This window comes from Camelus ferus, chromosome 2, assembly GCF_009834535.1.
Source record: "Camelus ferus isolate YT-003-E chromosome 2, BCGSAC_Cfer_1.0, whole genome shotgun sequence".
NCBI lineage: Eukaryota > Metazoa > Chordata > Mammalia > Artiodactyla > Camelidae > Camelus > Camelus ferus.
The window spans coordinates 25,552,182-25,570,957 of NC_045697.1; positions in this window are offsets into that span (position 1 = coordinate 25,552,182).

The following is an 18,776-nucleotide window of genomic DNA, read 5'->3' on the forward strand; positions in this document are numbered from 1 at the left end:
CAATGGAAGGGGAAACAAGACTTCTAAGAAAATTTCAGGGAATGTTTGAGTAGCGGAGGGATTGATAAAAACGGAAAAACCAGAACAGTTTCCAAAAGCAGATGGAGACCTGAGTTAGCAAAACAAAACTGTCTACTTATTATAGTTCTAAATAAGAAATAAATTGCTTTGTAGGATTCGTAATCCCAGCTAACCACAATATTCATGCAGAAGCCAGAGATACTGGCTGGAAACCTTAACCTAAAAGTTAAAAGTTGAGAGTAGAAAAATCAACACTAATACTTCATGTCTTTCTAAATTGACTTTTTCAGTAGTGAAAAATGATTCTGGAGTATCAATATTTGTGTAGAGTATAGAGAAAACTTCAAGAGGAAAAGACTTACAGCAAGAAAACCAACATAAATGCTAATCGTTAGTTAAGTTATTAGGTCATTAAAAATAATCATTTCCCCTGATTTGTAATCTGAATTGTGATCACAGCTATGTGAAAATCAGTCATGTTAGCATATCACTGATGGTTTGAACGCCCAATTATGAAAGGCTCAGAAGACAGCTAATGGCTCATATCATATGAATTTGTAGAGAAAATTAAATATAATACTTAATGAAGCATAGAGGCTATCAGTGCTATTACCTATAAACACTTGCAGAAAATAAAAAGGAGGATTAGTATGTGTTGCTCCAAACCCTCAAGTGACATATGGCAAGGTCAACTGGAAAGGATGAGAAAATATTAGAATGTTGTAAACAGATGGCGACAGTTGTGAATTTTAAAGAGAAACAACCCTTTAAAAGATGGAAATATACTTCTACTTTAGGACATTCTTTTTAAAGAGAGTACATATTCAAAGATAACCATGAATACGTCTGTGATTTCATGTGGTACCAACTGGTGCCTGCCAAGGCTCTGTGACTCCCATTCCCAGGCTCTCAGCTATCTGAGTGCAATCCCTCAAAAAAACAAGCACACCCTTTTCTGATGTGTGTTTACCCTAGCGGAATTAATAGTCCTGGGAAATGGCTAACCTCACAACAGCTAAGGCTGACTTGTCACAGCCCACATTCCTCTTTCTTGGAGTCATAAATCCCACTGCCTCACACAGACCCTAATTCTCCTACACCCACTACCAGTCAAAAACTTGTGTACGAGTTATTCGTGCAACCCCCTCTGTTCACCAACTCCTTCCCATAAAAGACCTCAGCAACTGACCCTTGTGCTCACACAGGCACCTCTCGGCTGTGGCCTGCTGTTGCCTGTAGCAGCCTATCTATTACACTTCCCTTTTTCTCTTAAACCTTCTTTGTCTGTGGTGAATTCTTTTACCGGCTGTGACGCTGGCTCACCATGTCCCACAACATTCCAGGCATGAGAAAAATAGCATTATGACTTCAATTTTTATTTTGGGTGATTTTAAACTTTATAATAACTAAAGAAGGTAAAATGGATAGCATATTCGTCAAGTGTCTCCAGAGAAACAGAACCAATAGGAGATATACAGATCTTCCTTGATTTATGCTGGGGTTACATCCTGAAAAGCCCATCACAAATGGAAAATATCGTAAATCAAAAATGCATTGACTACACCTAACCTACTGAACACTAGAGCTTAGCCTAACCTACCTTACATGTGCTCAGAACATTTCCACTAGTCTACAGTTGGGCAAAATCATCTAACACAAGGCCTATTTCATAATAAAGTGTTGACTAGCTCATGTAATTTATTGGATACTGTACTGAAAGTGAAAAAGAGAATGGCTGCCTGGGTACTGAGCAGTTTTGAGTGTATCAGTGGATTACCTTTGAGATCGTGTGGCTGACTGGGAGCTGCAGCTCGCTGCCCCGGCCTCACATCATGGGGGAGTATTATAGTGTATATCACTCACCCAGAAAATGATCAAAATTCAAAGTACAGTTTCTATTAAATTCACTTTTGCACCTTCATAAAGTTGAAATATCATTAAGACGAATCATCGTAACCAGGGATCATCTGTCCAGATATCTCCAATTTATTAATGAATCTAATAATTGGCTTACACAATTATGCAGACCAAGAAGTTGCATAATCTGTAGTTTTTGAGCTGGAGAATTTGGAAAACCAGAACCTGGAGAGCCCGTAGCCTCAAGAGCCGAGGTGCCAGTGTCTGAAGGCAGGAGAAGATGGATGTCTCAGCTCAAACAGAGAGAAAATTTGCCTTTTTATCACCATTTTGTTCTATTCAGGCCCTCAATGGATTGTGTGACACCCATCTGATTGGTGAGGGTGATCTTTACTCAGTTTCCCAATTCAAATGAGAATCTCGTTCAGAAACACCGTGACAGACACACTCAGAAATGTTTTACCAGCCATCTGGGCCCTGCCTAAGTCCAGTCAAGTTGACACATAAAATCACATCACAGGTAGTACAAGTCAGAACATAGACTTTTAATTTGGATTAACCTAAATTGAACTCATGTCCTGGGATTGTGAGACTGGCCAATTGAATACATCTCAATAGATAACTTTTAAACAATAATGATGGTCAGTTTTATAAAATGAGAATAATGAGGTGTTTGAACAGAGGAGTCAATAAAGAGACTATAAAAGTCATCTCAGCAATAAATAACAAACAAATTTCATCTGTTTGGATAACTCTGTCTAACTGATAATGATGCTCTAGAGCATGGCATGAAAATTCTGAGTCACCATTAAAACCTATAAGTGAAAAATATCATGATCAGTTAACAGTGTCTGCCCTGGACACAGGATAGGGAGATGTGTGCACCTCGGATTTACCAGTCCCAATCTCTTGTAAGCGTCTCCTCTTTGAAACTTCTCACCTCTATCCTAGAAAACAAAAAACTGAAACCAGAGAGATCATATGTCTGATAAGAAGGAATGTGGACTAGCTGTTAGTCTTTCCAATATTATCATAGTTTATTCAATTCTGTTGCTATTTGGATTCTTAACGTAATGAAGTAAATTTATTTTTTTATGTATTCCTCTAGATTCAGTCTGTTCACTTGATTCCTCTCTATTTCTCTATTCCTCCTTATTTTAAATTGAGGGAGCAGATTTTATTTTTTATTATGCTAATGTTGAAAAATAAACACAACTACTGGGGATTGAATGTTTCAGTTAAAACTCTTATATGTCATAATAATGTCAGTGAGGCACTGTGACTATGGAGAACACTTAAAAATCAAACGGAAAGAGATAAAACATAATTAAGAGATTTGAACTTACCTTGCTTTATTTTTTAAAAAAATCTTTGATATTTACAACAAGCTAGCAAGAAACAATTTCATTTTGACAAAATTACATTATTTCAACCTACACATAATTTGAATAACTTCTTTGAGTTAGCTACCATTCCAACAAATTTAAATTCACAATATTGTGTTCCACAGATATAGCATAAGCAAAAGGACATTGGTTAGTTCACCTAATCCTAAGACCAGTCTGCAGGTGACTTTTGCTCTTGCTTTATTGGCAAATACAGTATCTCTTAAAATTCAATAACCATATCTCCTTATGGGCCAAGTGGCTGATTTTTAAAGAGGTAAGTGACAAATTTTCTCAGCATGCCCTGAATGACGACCTCTGTTTCTCCTCTCTTGTTCCATAATATTTTCTGTGTTCTAAAACACGTATATTTTCTTGTGTTATCCCAATCTTTCCTCTGTATCTTCTACCATGTATATTGTGAAGGCATAAGGAACCTTCTCTTTTGCCAAGCAAACTGTTAAAGCAGTGATCTTGGGGGGAAAGTTTGGAAAAAATACTAACTTCTAGTTTTGACTTTATGCAGTTTATGTAATTATATGATTTTAAATAAAATAGTATATTAACTTTGAGAAAATTGGAATACTTTTGTAAAAGTTGCCTTTGTATTTTAAATTTCACTACAGTTTTTCTGGGCCTTTTACTGAATTATTACTGAAGCATCATCATAGTGAATGACACATAATATTATTTATAAGATTCTTATGAGAAGCATGATATATCTATTACTTATTTGATATTAAGAAGATATTTTATATACTTAAAATCTGAGCTAATATAATTTTGTTATTTCGTTGTCATATCTCTATTGGCTTCTTTTTTTTAAACATTTTTTAAATTAAGTTATAGTCAGTTTACAATGCTGTGTTAATTTCCAGTGTAGAGCACAATTTTTCAGTTATACATGAACATACATGTATTCATTGTTGCATTCTTTTTTGCTATGAGCTACCACAAGATCTTGTATATATTTCCCTGTGCTATACAGTATAATCTTGTTTATCTATTCTACATATGCCCATCAGTATCTACAAATTTCGAACTCCCAGTCTGTCCCTTCCACCTCCTTCCCCCTTGGCAACCACAAGTTTGTATTCTATGTCTATGAGTCTATTTCTGTTTAGTATTTATGTTCTTTTTTTTTTTTTAAGATTCCATATATGAGTGTTCTCAAATGGTATTTTTCTTTCTCTTTTTGGCTTACTTCACTTAGAATGACATTCTCCAGGGACAGCCATGTTGCTGCAGATGGCGTTATGTTGTCATTTTTTTTATGGCTGAATGGTCCATTGTATAAATATACCACATTGCTTGTTTAGGTCTTCTGCTCATTTTTGGATTGGGTTGTTTGCTTTTTCTCATTAAGTCATATGAGCTGCTTATATATTCTGGAGATCAAGCCTTTGTCGGTTTCATTTGCAAAAATTTTCTCCCATTCCATAGGTTGTCTTTTTGTTTTACTTATGGTTTCCTTGCTGTGCAGAAGCTTGTACATTTCATTAGATCCCATTTGTCTATTCTTGCTTTTATTTCTATTGCTTGAGTAGACTGTTCTAGGAGAACATTTTTGAGATGTATGTCAGGTAATGTTTTGCCTATATTTTCTTCTAGGAGGTTTATTGTATCTTGTTTTGTGTTTAAGTCTTTGATCCATTTTGAGTTGATTTTTGTGTATGGTGTAAGGGAGTGTTCTGGCTTCATTGCTTTACATGCTGCTGTCCAGTTTTCCCAACACCATTTGCTGAAGAGCCTGTCTTTATTCCATTCTATTGGCTTCTTAACTTTATACTTCAGCAATTTCTTTTAGATTTTGCTCTCAGAATTGTAATATGCACTTCATCATAATATATTCAAGGTTAATTCTGTACTATTTCATTAAAAAATGTAAGAAATTTGCAAAAGCAGTTTTATTATGCCCCATCCATAGCACTTTAACTGTCGTGTATGTTACATCAATGCACATTATAAACCTCATAATACAATATTATAATTACTTCTGAAAGCAGTACTATATTTTTAAAATAAATAGAGAAAAAAAGTCTACATTGTGCATATCCCTGTATATATTTACCATTTTTGGTGTTATTTCTCCTTATAGATCTGAATTTTCATCTGGCTATTTTCTTTTAGGCTAAATCTTTTTATGTAGTATTTCTTATGTGCAGAGTTGCCAGCAAAGAATTATCTCACTTTTTCTTTATGGAAAAATGCACTTATTTGCCTTCATTTCCAAAGGGTATGTTTACAGGATATGGAATTTTTCAATGACAAGGCTTTGCTCCCTTTCAACACATTAAAACTGCCATTCTACTGTTTTCTTTTATGCATGTTTTCCTGTGAGAATTCAGCCATTACCCTTGTATCCTCTACATAATGTGTCTTTTTTCTCTGTTGCTTTTCAGATTTTTACTTTTTAATCTTCAGTTTGATGTTACTTGACTATGACTTGCCCAGATGTTATTTTCCTTGTTTTTATTCTATGATAGTGTCTGAAAGGTCTTGGGTCACAGTTTGTGGTCTTTGAATAAGTTGTCTGGCTTTTTCTTTAGGTTTAGGGCTTACTTGTCTTCTGCATATGGAAGACCAAATAGCACTCTAACTCCACACCTGCCATTCACACCCTGTCCGCTAAGGTAACCACCATTATTTATTGGTGAATATCTTTCTAATCTTTATTTATACTCATAAACATATGTTGATTGTTAAAACATTAATATTATACTTACTGCTCTGTACTTGGTGCTGATCATTTAACAAAATATAACTATCCTTCCAGGTAAATAGTTAATATCTAAGAAGTGTCTACATCATTTTGTTAAATACTGGCATGCTATTCCATATTAGATATATAGCATAATTCCTTTATGAATATCCAAGTGGTTTCTAGTTTGTTACCATTTTGTTTAATTATAAATAAAGGTATAATTGTATTTGTATTTTAGAAAGATCAATCCACCTCATATCCAGAAGAGAAGAAGCCTTAAAGGAAACTTATAGGAAAAGTCAGTTACATAGAAACCATTTACAAAATGGACTTAAAAGATTTGGAGAAATCCTTTGGAAGGTAATAACATGTAGACTAAGACTTGATGGATGAGTAGGAATTAGGTAGCACAGAAAGGCAGAGGAAACTTCTAGATAGACACTTCTATATGACAAAGACAGGGCACATTTTTGTGGAGGGAATACAAACAGTTAATTACTGAAAATTTGAAACTGGAAACAAGATAAGACAGAAGATGACACCTGACTAATATCATGGGCCAGACAGTAAAAGTCCCACAAGTGAGTTTGTTCTATGGACTACATTTTTTTTTTTACTGATTTTTTCTGTTTCAAATAGATCAAAATAATGCTGTTATTTAAAATTTTATGTTTTCATTCTTTTCCTTAAGTCTGTGAAAGAAGGAGCATAATTCAACACAGTTTTACTTTTCCTCAGTTTCCTAAGGGTAGTCTCATTTGTACAGCAGAAAAAAAGAATGTGAGTTAAATAATAATCATCTAATGTGAAATATGACTATCAATTACAGAAATTCATTAATTAAATTAAATATTTGTCAGCAGTTCTATACACTTGCATTATTTTCAAGATTTTCTATCAAAACAATCTCATTAAGTACTGTATGTTAATCAGAATGTTTACCATTTAATTTTGCCTAACATTGCTTTGCACTTAGGTTTTGAAATCTTTTTCCATTATAATTTTAAAGTAATTAGCTCACAGAAAAAATTAATTTGCAGGTTTGTATAATTACACAGATGTTAGTCCGCTACACTAGAAAGAGAAGAATAGCAAGACTCTGTGATTCTCCTTTGACAAGAAAATAAAGAGACAAGAACACGCATAAAGTTGTTCTTCTCTTGATAATTCCTGTAAATCTATTTAAAAATTGCACCCAGTAGATTGAGCTTAATAAAAGTGTAGTATAGAAAATTGTTTCTGAGCTCCTGAGATTAGTGTAAGCAACTTAGAAAACTAATTAGTATATGGGGAAAATGTAATTTAAAAAGGCAAAATAAGCCATATGAATGATTTACCCTTTTTATCCCTTAGTCTTACATAAACTTAAAGACAGAAAAGCAAAGATAAAGAAATTATTTTCCATTCAGCTGTACCAAAGTTTAAGAATTTACATTTGAGATCAGTTTATCCATTGACTTTTCTTTGTTGAGAAAGTTTTTAAGTAAGTTCAGTTGTAAAAACGTTTACAAAGGTAGATATACAAACCTCAAGTTCTATGCAAATATTTAATTATTTCTAGCTTCACTGTCCCTCAAACTTGTTCTGAAACATGCAAAAGATATAGCACTTTACATGTGGATATTTATACTGCAGATAAGCCTCATTAAGTGTTTTAATTTAATATTCATTGAAATTATCTGCATGTATAAAATTAATTTTTACTATGCACATCATTTTATTGTTCTACATATCTACTGTTCCAAATAATGATCTGCTGACTTTATTAGTCTGTACACATAAAAATATCAATTCTGTTGACAAAATTGTTTCACTAGTTGGTATCATTATTACTTTATCTAATAAATAGTATTGAAACATACTGGGCTGAATTGCATGACCTTATAGTACCTAGTCATTATTAAGACACTTCTCACTTCTTTCCTTCATTGTGTTCTTAAGGAACTTTCCTCTCGGCCTGCCCTTATCTCATATTTTTAATAAAGTGGCTAATACATGACATTCTTTATCCTTGACTGTGATGTACAATGGCAAACCAGGATTTCCACTGGTATGCTGTGGCTGACATCGTCAGAAGGGAGGTAAGATTACCAATGATGGAACTTAAGAAGTTTCAGAATTCAGGTTCACCCTGGATAAGCTTGGATGCTTATCTAATGCTTATTCAAATCTTCTGAATCGGTAAAATTGAGCTGTAAATGTCACAAAGCACATTTTCTCATGAGATTTGCTATATTTTAACTTCTGTTCCAAACCAGGAATACCAAGAGGACAATTTCTCTTGCAATATCCTTGTAGCTCTTTTTCAAATCAGAAAAGTGAGAACGAAAATGCAAGGGAAAAAACAGACAGAATCCAGATTTATTTAAATATATATATTTATTATATACATAGGTTTAAAAAATGGAGATGGCAAAATTGGGGAATATATTCTATTCTTATTGAATTTTTCAAAACTAAAATACATCTGGGTCCAGTTTTCTCATTCAGTTAGTACGTGGAATTAATAAAATTTGTGTCGTCAATGCATTTTCAAGATCAGCAGAAGAATCAGTCTATGGAACTATACTTCTGCTCTCTAAAAAGCCATCCTGCCAACATGGATACTGAGCAGACCTAGAAGGAACATTTAGTATTTAAGCTCCTTCAAATTTTATGCTGAGAAAGAATGATATAAATATAAGAAAAATGTCATATCTCTATAATTTTAGTTACGTATCTATACAAATAAAGCTTACATGTTTATATATTTTTATTTCAAATACTGTTAATTAAATAGAATGCTTGCCATGGTGACTAATAGTAGCAACGTAAACATAAGCAAATCAGCCTGTAGGCACACTTCCTGCATTTGACTGTCAAGGTTGCCATTTATTTGCTGTTTGGTCTTGGCACCCAGCAGAACCTAAGAGCCTCTGGTTCCTAATCTGTAAACATAGATAATGATAACACTTAATTCATTAGTGTTGGTGAATCTAAGAGATAAGCACTAATCTCCTAGCACAGTGCCAAGCATAAAATTAGTATTAATGTCATTATTATTTCTCTAAGTTTATTTCTATATGCTTATATCATTATATCCTATGTGTCATGAAGTGTAGAGTAGAGCTTATAATTTTTTAGCTTTCTACCTTTAGAATATTACATTTCTACACTCTGCAAAATATCTTTTTTTGAGAGTCTTGTCATCTCTTCTCTACTTTCTGCTCTTCCACTTTTCTGTGACCCAGTAGCCTTCTAATTACTCCCTATTTGTTCATCAAGGACATAAACTTGTGTTCCATTTCATTCATAAATTCTTATAGCTACCCTGAGAAATGTGTCAATGACAAGAACCCTCCCAATTTTGAAATCACTAATTTCTGAACCCAACCACCCATCTCTCCAGCCCCCTTACTCCCTCACTTGTGACAATGACACCTTATTTCCAAAGCCTTAATTTTAGATCATTCAAGCATTAACCTACTGCAGCTCTTCCCCAGTACTTGGAATGATGACTGCTTATGAAAATTTCACTCAACTATGGGAAATAGGCCACAACCATCTCTGCCCTTAATGATATCTTATCAGTTCCATCAGCCCTTCTTTTACAAGGACCACTTCATTAATTCAACAAACAGGTGTTGACTCGCTACTCTGGGGCAGACTGTTCTAGCCTGCAGGAATGCAGCAGTGAGCACAAGTTACGTGGTGTTTCCCTTCTTAGAGCCGGGTTCCTACCGCGAGAGACCTGGTTTTAACCAGTAATCACCCAATTAATGTACTTACACAGTACATTAGTGTTATGAGCTAAACTCAATGAAAGTAGGAGAAAATAAAACTTTTAAAAAATCTCTTCTTAAAGGGATGATAGGCATATATGAGGACTTAATACTTAAACTGAGACTTAAGGATAAGAAGAATGAGTAAAATACAGGATAAAGGGTGAGCAGAATGAGACACATCAGGTGGTAAAAAGAGCAAGCAACAGAATCCTGAGATAGAAGAATCAGTCACAAAATAAAGGGGTGGCTGGAAGGAAGCCCAGGGCCATCACATAAATCATTTTTTAAAATACAGAAATGTTTGTGTGTAACTGAAAAATTGTGCTCTACACTGGAAATTGACACAACATTGTGAACGGACTATAACGCAAAAAAAAAAAAAGTTAAAAAAATAAATAAATAAAATTAAAAAAAATCAAAGTACAGAAATAACCCCTGCTGGATTAGAATAGAAATCTGGAATAAAAACCCAATTAACTATAGGATAAAAATATTTCTTTAGATCATTCTGATTGTTGTTTGAATGGACAAAGGCTGGAGTGAAATCAAGATGACAAATCAGAGAGATATGACAGTATCTCAGCTGAAAAAGAAAATAAAATGTCCCTGGATTCAAAGATACATTTTGCACATAGGACTGAGCTGGATGTAAGGCTGAGGAAATGAGTGGAATCAAGGATGACTTCCAGGTTCGTATCACGGGAATCTCCATGAGCACTACTGGCATTAACTAAGATGGGAAAGGCTGGAGGAAAAGCACATTGTGATGGGGGGATACCATGAGTTTCTCAGACCTCCCACCTGGAGTCTCAAATCCCGTGACTTCAACAATGTGGTGGGGATTGATGTATCTGTACTGCCATTTCAGACTGCCAGTATCTGCTTACTAGCTCACTTTGGTTTTTAACTCATTGGTGCCCCCATTGTTAGCATGTTCAAACCCTACCACTTTGGTTCCTATTTTCTTACACACACACACATTTGTGTGTGTGTATGTGTGTGTGCGCGCATCTATATTCCGTGTATCAAAAAGCAAATAGTGAAATCTGTTCCAAAAACACAGTTCACTACATGGATATCACTTTACATTGGAATAACGTGATGTATTTTCAAGGTACTTTTGAATTCATACCTCTTCATATGGCATGGCTACTAGATATTATAAGTGTAAATGTTAAGTTGCATAAATATGCAGAATGAAGTTCAAAATAGGCTAATGATTTGTTTATTCAAGGCTCCAAACCTGGATCAGATAAATCTAGTATCAAAGACTTATAAGTCTGACTGTAAATTTAGCAAAAATATACAATCTATATTTGTAGTCAAAGTTCTTATGTTAAGATTCTAGCCCTATGCTGGTCATTAATTAATTTGTGATTCAATAAAAATACAGTGAATGGTTATACACAGCAGGTACTTCAAATGGTTATACTCCAGCAGGTAATGGAGATTTATAACTGGAAAAATACAGTCTATGAACTCAAAGAGTTTGTTATCTTTATTTCATGAGGAATGAAAAGCCACTTAACATTTCTGGGTCATAGTGTCTTAAGCTTTAAAATAGGGAAGAAAATAATGTTTGCTTTATATATATTGAGTGTGTTCAAGTGTATGTGTGTGAGAGAGAAAGAGAAAGATAGAAGGGAGGGCGGGAGGAAGGAAGGAAAGGAGGGGGTGGGGGAGAGAGTGTTTTGTTAGGAAGATAGGAGGTTTTGGTATAGCAATCCTATGATTTCTGCAGATCTCTGCTGTTAGATTGCCTGGGTTTTTATCCCAGGTCCAACACTAACTCCGTAAAATCAGACAATAAATATAATAGGAGGCACATAAGTTATGCTTGCTGAGGGCCAGGCACTGCTCTAAGTTGTATGTTCATATTAACTCAGCAATCCTCCTGACACCCCTCTGTGTTTGTTACACATTATTATACCCCCATTTTATGACTGGGAAAGTTAAATACAGAAGGTCTAAGTAATTTGCCCAAATTTAAGGAGCTGGTACAAAACAGAGCCAGTCTTCAAGTCCAAGCTGTTTGACTTTAGATTTCTGTACTCTTTAACTATTGCATTATGCAATACTTACAATCTCTACATCGTTTTATTTTCTTGCCTGTAAAAGAGAAAATATTACAGTGCCTATTTTTTAAGGTTGTTAAGACTAAATGAATAAATACATGTAAAGCACTTTAGGTCAAACTGAGATCATAATGAACTCTCAGTAGGTATTAGTTATTACAAGTTTTGTTCATGCACCAATGGCTACATAATAACCTTTAGTGATTTTAATTTCTCTAGTCACCTTTTATTCTGGATCTTGCCACACTGTTATTTCTCTTATTCTTTCTTATTTCTGTTACATTTTCATCTTAATATTCACATCATCTGAAACTCTCAGCTTTTCCTCTAACGACCACTGCCAAGGGCAAGTGAGCACAAGAAAAGATGTGCTAGGATGCTGACAGGAAGATGATGCTGTGACAGGATATTGTAAGAGGAGGATCTGGTAAGGGTTAGACGTGAAGGTAGAAGAAAAAGTGCAGGCACTGTCTCCTTCTTAGGGATGCTGTTAATGGGGAATCTATTTAAAATAAATACCTGAGTTGGAAAAGATGTTATCAAAAACTAACATTGCAATTGAAGCATCAGAAATTATACTCATAATTGTTTTGAGTAGAGGCTTGCAGATAAGCTCCATTTTTACTTAGCACCTTGGTATTCCTCTTGGTACCCCACTACAGGATGTCCCTCCTCATCCAGGAAGTCTATTTACCTGCCCTAATGAGTAGGTTTATATTCAGAAATTGGCTAGTTCTCTAAAAGAAAGAAATGGCTGTTCCTTGAAACACCCTCAGGTCTTGACTCTTCAGCTCTTAAGCTCAAAGTGACTGGTATTTTTTTTTTTTTTAAATAAGATGTAACACCAAGTCTAAAGCCTAAATAATAGCTATAATAGATAAGTCAGGATTTTCACAAAGATGTCAAACTTATGTTATATACAATATATTAGAATTTTTTTATTTTGATCACTTCTACTGAGATTTGTGTCTTCTCATTATCCCAAAGAAATCATCTGACGTTTTTATTTGTATTTCAACTATCAGTAATAAACAAAGAAACAAGGTAGAAAAGATTAATAAAACTATAGCTCAAGATGTAGGACACATTGATGAAAAGCCAACAGGCAGCCTCCACCTTTGGAATCTGTGTGACAGATCTAGTACAATGAAAAATGGCCAGAAAACAGGGAAAGATAACAAAGGAAAAAAAGGGATACATTGATTTAGAAATACACAAAATGATTTGCCTTTTCTCTTTAAGGAAGGATATGACATTTAATCAAAGTTATAAATGCAATATAAACAAAGGAGGATTTATCAGTGTTCTTATGTTTCAATAGTACATCATAGATTTCAAATGCTCATCCATCTTTTATGAAAAAATAAAATAGTGTAACTCCTTCACTTTTTGGACATATCACGATTTGTAATTGAGTAGATAATTATTATAGCTATATTTCATAAATAGTTCATTTTAAAACTCCCTGCAGCTTTTTAAAGTTACATATTAAAATGCATATGCTTATAATACATTTATATTTATAATTTTAGACAGATGTAAATATATATGCTATAAACATATATATTATAAATGGTTCAAAGAGATCCTAAAATACATAGTATTTAGGCATCAAGGGAACAATATTAAGCAAATGAGACCCCCAAATCTATGTGTGTCCCTGTTTTTGAAAGGACGGAATATTTTAGAAGAGAGGAGAATTTGAATTATATTGAAATTGCCCATGACTTCAGTTATGACCAGTCCAACAAGTATGTTTCCACATTGTTTTATATATATATTCAACATTTAAGTGGACCAAAAAACAAGGAGCTTCAAGATTATATTGCAAGTGCACCAAGGGAAAAAAAAGGAGCTTCAAAATTAGATTATACACATTATTTTTAAAAATGTTTTAATCTCATTTGATTTAATAATAAAATCAATTGAAGCTTGCAGTGCCAGGTGATTGTTTTATGTGTTAGTAATGTCAAATGTTCTTCATTTATCCTTTTTTTTAGGGTAGTGAAATATTCAGTGGAAAATATCCACAAGTCCACACAGTACAATGAAGTGAGAGTACGGTGTGAGGACAGCATATGGCTTTTCCCAAGCAAACTTCAGTTCTTGAAATTTAATTTGAACAAGGAAAAAATTAATTAGAAACATGATCTGTGTTAGTAAAATCTTAAATGAACCTTAATGTTTAGCAGTAGAATTTTTTAAAATTATGTTTATGTATTTGGAATATTTAAGAGTCATGAAGCATGTATACATTTGTAAACAACTTCCCTATGTACTAGTAAGTGAAAAAGTCAGATTTCAAGACAGAATGTAAATTAAGACCAGTACTGATGTTGAGAGAGAAAGAAACTTATAAAATAATTATTACTGGTTATAGCCTAGAGGACTATTGACTATTACTTTCAATGCTCTACATCTCTATATTTTTATAAAGTTTTGCAACAGAATACATTTCTTTTGTATTACAAAAGTTATTTTCATTAAAAACACACATTTTCCTCGCTGCACAGCCTTTTTGTTAAACAACCCCCAAACTAATTATAATTTCCTATAAAATATGCTAGGTTTATATGATGAGCAGTCCTTCTTCAACTTGATTTGAAAAGCTAAACTAAGAACAGGTTAAATTAGAGTAGATTATTTCCCTCTATTGTGAAAATTAGAATGTAAGCCTCATTTTTTTAAAAAAAATCAGGACGTTTATTATTATCTTCCAGGAGAAATACTGCTGCACATTACTGTTCTGTCTGACATTTTGTAAATAACCCCACATCACCTACAGGGAGAGGAGTTCCCTAATCTGCGGAGAGCTGCAGGATGGGAGATGCATGTATGACCAGAAGAAGCCTTACTAAGCTTATCAATGTATAACATGTGGCACAGAACATTCTATATTATGTTTGAGTGCTTCTTCACCCAGAACAATTCAGTTGTGTGTCCTAGGGTACAGTAACTTACCCTTCAGTAATCACTACGATGAGTCACAAAGAATTGGATTCAAAAGGCTGGAAAGACTAAGGGGGCTCTTTTTGTTAAAGGGCTTATCGTGGTACTATTTATTTCCTGCTGATCTTTATAAATCTTGCTAGTCTCATAAATCTTCTTAGTCTCCTCTCAATCCCTTTTTTATATGTTAATACATTTTAAGAAGAGAAAACTGATGCCAAGTTTTGCCTAGTATTATTGCCTTAAGGGACAAAAAAAGGACAACCAATGAATAAAGAAAATGAATGCTTTTACAATGAGTTAAAGTAGTAAATTAATGCCAAACTGTATACATAAAATAGAGGAACAGTTATTTCTATATTCCTGTACAAATTTATAAAGAGTCAGTTTATTTATGAATTTACTATCCCAATTTTTTTTTCCACATTCATTTTTTTATCCTGGTAAAATACACATAATAACCCAAATACTTTTAAGTAACATTTAATAAGTAAATAAATAGAATCAAACGCACAACTTCCACTTCTTAGTCATTAGACAATTTTGGTTTTTTGCTAGTTTGAGGTTATCTGAGGGTGAACTGGGAGGAAAAAGAGATAAATGAATTAAGACTAGAATACTCAATTCTGAGCACCTTAACCTTCCTCCCTCCTCCAAGGACCTCAGTACCTCTCCATTGCCTCAGGCTGGGCTCTGTCTGTGGGTTCTGAAATTCTAATAACTTTTTTTCTGTTTTTTGGGTGGGGGGGAGGATAATTAGGTTTGTTTGTTTTTATTGGAGGTTCTGGGGATTGAAACCAGGACCTCGTGCGTGGTGAGCACATGCACTACCACAGAGCTGTTCCCTCCCACAAATTCCGATGAATCTTGGTTATTTTAGAAGTTTATTCATCCAGATCTCACAATTCTTACTTTCAGTTAACCTCCTTTCAACTCATTAAATATTCTGGTGCGTGGCCTTTCCTTGTTCTCTGAATCTCACTTTCACAGCTCCAGTTTCTCATCTCAAATTATTCTGAATAAACTACCTTATTTTGTCATCAATTCAGTTCTCTCTCACTAATAATATCAATGACCTAAGATTCTTGTTCATTCATGCTACTAGGTGGCTTCATTTTGTCAGAATCTAGTCAATGCCCATTGTTCTTTTATTTAAAAAGCAGTGCATTATTAATTTCTTGTGCTTGTTTTAACAAATCACCACAAACTTGGTAGCTTGAAACAACACATTTCTCTTGAAACAATCGCACTTTTTAGGGTCATCCAAAATCAGCTCCCATGGTCTGAAATCAAGGGGACAGCAGGGCCCAGCTCCATCCAGAGATATCTCTGGTAAGAGCAATTCCTTGCCTTTTCCAGCTTTTACAATGTTCCTTGCATTCCTTGACTCTTGGCCTTTTCTTCATTTTCAAAGACAGCAGCTTACTATCCTACTCCAGTTCCCACCTCACCCTCCGTCTCTGTAGTCAAACACCCCTGCTTCTCTCTTATAAAAACACTTTTGACTATATTTATGGTCCCCACTGGTAATCCAGGATAATCTCACCATCTCAAGATCCTTACTTTAATGACATCTGCAAATTCCTTTTGCTGCAAGTTTCCAGGGATCAGGACCTGGGTCCTTTGGGAGGCCATTAGTAATTCTACCAAATCCAGGTAGTTTTCACCATTGGAACAAAATTATGTTTGTGTTGGTGGGTGCTATTGGTCTTCAGTTTTATCTGAATCTCCAACCACTGCCATTAGTCTTTGGTAACTTAATAGTCCAGGGCCCACGGCACCATTTCCTGCCTCAGTTCCAGCAGATGACTTATCCATAAGGATATTTTAGTAAAATCTCTGCAGCGAGTGCTTCATATTCTGCTTTAATTCTTAGATTAGGATCATTTAATCAAGTGCACAAACAGAATTTTGAACCTGACCCAGTCTCATGTATTCCCTCTACCTTACTCTTCTGCAAGATATCAGTGTTCCATATTCCAGAAAATATTTGAATATCTGAAACATATTATGTTTTTTCATGCTTTTTCACATGTGATTTTTTTCTTTCAGAAACTTCTCTTTGCATCTTATTTACATAATTCTGTCTTCATCGTTTACTTGATTAGTTTCCTGTCATAATACAGCTATTTCCACTGTTCGATGGGTGTCTCCTAAACACTTATACTTAAAAATTAACATAGAATACTACCTAACAGCTAATGACATTTCAACTATAAAAATATTAAATAAATTATATACTCCACCATGCTCAAGCAGAGTCCTCTAAATCATTTCCACTTCCATGAAACTTCATGTTGCAGGCTGTACATCTCAATAAGAAAAATCTTCAGTTATATTTATATATTTAAAAAGAAGAAAATGATATGTATAGCTTGGGAGGATGAATAAAATAATCTATGATCTAGAGAAAGCAAAAGTTTGCTTAAAAAGCAAAATGTATATCTAAGTATAATGGGAAATAATGTTAAGATGAGTTTTGAGTAGAGAGTCTTCACAGTAAGCTATGAAAATTTGAAGCAGAAGACAGTTAAGATTCAATCTAGAGCATGGGAGAGTTTTCATAGTATTTATATTGATCAGAGGGAAAAATTTATTGAATAAAAGTAGGTAAATATATTATTTTATATACTATATATAACAAATAGTTCTAAATGCTTTTAAAACTATAACTACTATGAGTTTTTTTTTTTTTTAAGTGAAGACAGAGGAACAAAAGAATCTATAAAAGAGAAACTACTGGCTAGGAATATGATAATGAGGAAGTGGCACTGAGATATTTGGGGCCAGAAATAGAATAACTTAGCAATAAGTAATATTTTAAAATGCAACTGGACTTCAAGTTCTTGCATTAGATACATCAGAAAAGCTTGGTATAAATCTGTATGTCAAGGAACCTGACTTTAATATTTGGCTTCAGGAAGAATATAGGTAGATCTCAGGAATCTATTTGTGTTTTGTTTTTATTTTGCTTTGCCTTTTTTTTTTTAAACAAGTCTTTATGATGATTATGATGATTCTGATGCATAGACAAGTTTGAAAGACATTACAAAATTTAGCTTTGTAGTGTTAAAAGGGACAAGAGGGAACTAGAGGAAGAGAGATTTTAAACAGTAATAAAAAAGAGTTACCAATTATTTGAGCACTTATTTTTTGAATACACTCCTTCAAAATCTTTATATATAGTATCCCATTTATTTATAACAATACAATGTAGTATGAGTCTATTATAACCATTTTATTTATATATATAAATAGAGAGTCAAAAAGATGAAGTAAATTGTCCTGAGTGGTAAGGTTGAATCAGCACTCAAATCTAGACATTAATACCAGAGCATCACTCACAGTAGATGTGTAACAATGTTTTGCTAGTGACCTCAGATAACCAGCCCAAAACGATGTTTTAGAAAGGAGTAACACAAGACAGACTTGGAGGAAGACTGCCTGTACACTCTTTCAAAGAACGTATATTTCTAATGTGATTACATGCATGATAAAAATTCATAACCACTCAGAGTTTGCTAAAACACTGGGATAATGTAGTTTCTCTATTGAGAAGAAGAAATACATGTAAAAATATCCACAAGTATTCACCCCACCAATGCCATCACACTATATTGATGGCCTACCACCTGGGTAAAGGAGCAGAAAACCAAAAATGACACAAATAAAATATCTAAATATGAGTTCACATTTAAAATGGATTTTATCCATCTGTTTGGTTTGTAGTCATAGTCAACAGCTTCAAAACAAATGCCCTTCAGCACTCATTTTTGATATGGGATTTAAATAACAGATTTAACAGTTGAGATTACTGTAGATCAGAGTAAAGCAAATTAACTTTACAATCTCAGATTTTACAAATATATGTATCTTTCTCTCCCTCTCTCTCCCTCTCTCCCCCTCCCTCTCTCTCTCTCTCTAGGGTGTGATGAGCACTGAAATCTAGAGACAGAAAATATGATAAAAGTTTACAGGATTCAATGGGGACCCACACATGGAAGCATTCATTTTGGAATCC